The 4,614-nt window shown below is 39.5% G+C and overlaps 1 pseudogene; it reads left to right on the top strand.

Moving 5' to 3' along the window:
- The first annotated feature begins 2,921 nt into the window (after window positions 1-2,921).
- On the top strand, window positions 2,922-4,002 carry LOC709671 (methionine adenosyltransferase 2 subunit beta pseudogene; annotated as a pseudogene).
- The last annotated feature ends 612 nt before the right edge of the window (window positions 4,003-4,614 follow it).

A 4,614-nucleotide genomic window follows, 5' to 3' on the forward strand; every position in this document is an offset into this window, starting at 1 on the left:
TATAGTCAGGTAGCGTGATGTCTCCAGCTTTGTTCTTTTGGCTTACGATTGTCTTGGCAATGAGGGCTCTTTTTTGGTTCCATATGAACTTTGAAGTAGTGTTTTCCAATTCTGTGAAGAAAGTCATTGGTAGCTTGATGGGGATGGCACTGAATCTATAAATTACCTTGGGCAGTATGGCCATTTTCACGATATTGATTCTTCCTATCCATGAGCATGGAATGTTCTTTCATTTGTTTGTGTCCTCTTTTATTTTGTTGAGCAGTGGTTTGTAGTTCTCCTTGAAGAGGTCCGTCACATCCCGTGTAAGTTGGATTCCTAGGTATTTTATTCTCCTTGTAGCAGTTGTGAATGGAAGTTCACTCATGATTTGGCTCTCTGTCTGTTACTGGTATACAGGAATGCTTGTGATTTTTGCACATTGATTTTGTATCCTGAGACTTTGCTGAAGTTGCTTATGAGACTTTGCTGAAGTTGCTTATCAGCTTAAGGAAATTTGGGGCTGAGACGATGGGGTTTTCTAAATATACAGTCATGTCATCTGCAAACAGGGACAATTTGACTTCCCCTTTTCCTGAATACCCTTTATTTCCTTCTCTTGCCTGATTGTCCTGGCCAGAACTTCCAACACTTTGTTGAATAGGAGTGGTGAGAGAGGGCATCCCTGTCTTGTGCCAGCTTTCAAAGGGAATGCTTCCAGTTTTTGCCCATTCAGTATGATATTGGCTGTGGGTTTGTCATAAATAGTTATTATTTTGAGATGCATTCCATCAATACCTAGTTTATTGAGTTTTTAGCATGAAGGGATGTTGAATTTTATTGAAGGTCTTTTCTGCATCTGTTGAGATAATCATATGTTTTTTCGTTGGTTCTGTTAATGTGATGGATTACGTTTATTGATTTGCATATATTGAACCAGACTTGCATCCCAGGGAGGAAGTTGACTTGATTGTGGTGGATAAGCTTTTTGATGTGATGCTGGATTCAGTTTCCCAGTATTTTATTGAGGATTTTTGCATCGATGTTCATCAGGGATATTGGTCTAAAATTCTCTTTTTTTTTTGTCTCTGCCAGACTTTGATATCCGGATGATGCTGGCCTCATAAAATGAGGCAGGGAGGAGTCCCTCTTTTCCTATGGATTGGAATAGTTTCAGAAGGAATAGTACCAGCTCCTCTTTGTACCTCTGGTAGAATTTGGCTGTGAATCCATCTGGTCCTGGACTTTTTTTGGTTGCTAGGCTATTAATTATTGCCTCAATTTCAGAGCCTGTTATTGGTGTATTCAGAGGTTCAACTTCTTTGTGGCTTAGTCTTGCAAGGGTGTACGTGTCCAGGAATTTATCTATTTCTTCTAGATTTTCTAGTTTATTTGTGTAGAGGTGTTTATAGTATTCTCTGATGGTAGTTTGTATTTCTGTGGGATCGGTGGTGATATCCTTTTGATCAGTTTTTATTGCATCTATTTCATTCTTCTCTCTTTTCTTCTTTATTAATCTTGCTAGTGGTCTATCAATTTTGTTGATCTTTTCAAAAAACCAGCTCCTGGATTCATTGATTTTTTGAAGGGTTTTTTGTGTCTCTATCTCCTTCAGTTCTCCTCTGATCTTAGTTATTTCTTGCCTTCTGCTAGCTTTTGAATTTGTTTGCTCTTGCTTCTCCTGTTCTTTTAATTGTGATGTTAGGGTGTCGATTTTGGATCTTTCCTGCTTCCTCTTGTGGGCATTTAGTGCTATATATTTCCCGCTACATACTGCTTTAAATGTGTACCAGAGATTCTGGTACATTGTGTCTTTGTTCTCATTGGTTTCAAAGAACATCTTTATTTCTGCCTTCATTTCATTATTTATCCAGTAGTCATTCAGGAGCAGGCTGTACAATTTCCATGTAGTTGTGTGGTTTTGAGTGAGTTTCTTAATCCTGAGTTCTAATTTGATTGCACTGTGGTCTGAGAGGCAGTTTGTTCTGATTTCTGGTCTTTTACATTTGCTGAGGAGTGCTTTACTTCGAACTGTGTGGTCAATTTTGGAATAAGTGTGATGTGGTGCTCAGAAGAATGTATATTCTGTTGATTTGGGGTGGCGAGTTCCTAATAGATGCCTATTAGGTGTGCTTGGTGCAGAGCTGAGTTCAAGTCCTGGATATCCTTGTTAACCTTCTGTCTCATTATCTAATTTTGATAGTGGAGTGTTAAAGTCTCCCATTATTATTATGTGGGAGTCTGAGTCTCTTTGTAGGTCTCTAAGGACTTGCCTTATGAATCTGGGTGCTCCTATATTGGGTGTATATATATTTAGGATAGTTAGCTCTTCTTGTTGAATTGATCCCTTTACCATTAAGTAATGGCCTTCTTTGTCTCTTCTGATCTTTGTTGGTTTAAAGTCCGTTTTATCAGAGACTAGGATTGCAACCCCTGCTTTTTTTTTGTTTTCCATTTGCTTGGTAGATCTTCCTCCATCCCTTTATTTTGAGCCTGTATGTATCTGCATATGAGATGGGTCTCCTGAATACAGCACACTGATGGGTCTTGACTCTTTATCCAACTTGCCAGTCTGTGGCTTTTACTTGATGCATTTAGCCCATTTACATTTAAGGTTAATGTTGTTATGTGTGAATTTGATCCTGTCATTATGATCTTAGCTGGTTATTTTGCTCATTAGCTGATGCAGTTTCTTCCTAGAATCGATGGTCTTTACAATTTGGCATGTTTTTGCAGTGGCTGGTACTGGTTGTTCCTTCCCAGGTTTAGTGCTTCCTTCAGGAGCTCTTGAAAGGCAGGCCTGGTGGTGACAAAATCTCTCAACATTTCCTTGTCTATAAAGGATTTTATTTCTCCTTCACTTATGAAGCTTAGTTTGGCTGGATATGAAATTCTGGGTTGAAAATTCTTTCCTTTAAGAATGTTGAGGAGGCCCGCATCAATCCTGGGTTGGAGGAGGTGGTGGCCGGTGAGGCTGTGGCGTGAAGACAGCAGGCATGGTGGGGCGGGAGAAAGAGCTCTCTATACACTTTGTTCCCAGGAGCTGCCGGCTGGTGGAGGAGGAAGTTAACATCCCTAATAGGAGGGTTCTGGTTACTGGTGCCACTGGGCTTCTTGGCAGAGCTGTACACAAACAATTTCAGCAGAATAATTGGCATGCTGTTGGCTGTGGTTTTAGAAGAGCAAGACCAAAATTTGACCAGGTTAATCTGTGGATTCTAATGCAGTTCATCACATCATTCATGATTTTCAGCCCCATGTTATAGTGCATTGTGCAGCAGAGAGAAGACCAGATGTTGTAGAAAATCAGCCAGATGCTGCCTCTCAACTTAATGTGGATGCTTCTGGGAATTTAGCAAAGGAAGCAGCTGCTGTTGGGGCATTTCTCATCTACATTAGCTCAGATTATGTATTTGATGGAACAAATCCACCTTACAGAGAGGAAGACATACCAGCTCCCCTAAATTTGTATGGCAAAACAAAATTAGATGGAGAAAAGGCTGTCCTGGAGAACACTTTAGGAGCTGCTGTTTTGAGGATTCCTATTCTGTATGGGGAAGTTGAAAAGCTCGAAGAATGTGACTGTTATGTTTGATAAAGTGCAGTTCAGCAACAAGTCAGCAAACATGGATCACCAGCAGCAGAGGTTCCTCACACATGTCAAAGAGGTGGCCACTGTGTGCTGGCAGCTAGCAGAGAAGAGAATGCTGGATCCATCAATTAAGGGAACCTTTCACTGGTCTGGCAATGAACAGATGACTAAGTATGAAATGGTGTGTGCAATTGCAGATGCCTTCAACCTCCCCAGCAGTCACTTAAGACCTATTACTGACAGCCCTGTCCTAGGAGCACAGCGTCCAAGAAATGCTCAGCTTGACTGCTCCAAATTGGAGACCTTGGGCACTGGCCAACGAACACCACTTCGAATTGGAATTAAAGAATCACTTTGGCCTTTCCTCATTGACAAGAGATGGAGACAAATGGTCTTTCATTAGTTTATTTGTGTTGAGTTTTTTTTTTTTTTTAATGAAAAGTATAGCATGTGGCACTTTTTAAAGAACAAAGGAAATAGTTTTGTATGAGTACTTTAATTGTGACTCTTAGGATCTTTCAGGTCAATGATGCTCTTGCACTAGTGAAATTGTCTAAAGAAACTAAAGGGCAATGTTGCCCTGTTTGCAGTAATTTTTCTTTTTATCATTTTGTTTGTCCTGGCTAAACTTGGAGTTTGAGTATAGTAAATTAGATCCTTAAATATTTGAGAGCCAGGATGAAGCAGATCTGCTGTAGACTTTTCAGATGAAATGCATTGTTCATTCTCATAACCTCCATATTTTCAGGATTTTTGAAGCTGTTGACCTTTTCATGTTCATTATTTTAAATTGTGTGAAATGGTATAGAAATCATTGGTGTTCATTATTTGCTTTGCTTGAGCTCAGATCAAAATGTTTGAAGAAAGGAACTTTATTTTTGCAAGTTATGTACAGTTTTTATGCTTAAGATATTTCAACATGTTATGTATATTGGAACTTCTACAGCTTGATGCTTCCTGCTTTTATAGCAGTTTATGGGGAGCACTTGAAATAGCATGTGTACGTGTATTTTTTTCCTAGGTAAACATTGAATGCAAATGTG

The sequence above is a fragment of the Macaca mulatta genome, chromosome 6, assembly GCF_049350105.2.
Source record: "Macaca mulatta isolate MMU2019108-1 chromosome 6, T2T-MMU8v2.0, whole genome shotgun sequence".
In the NCBI taxonomy this organism is placed as follows: Eukaryota; Metazoa; Chordata; class Mammalia; order Primates; family Cercopithecidae; genus Macaca; species Macaca mulatta.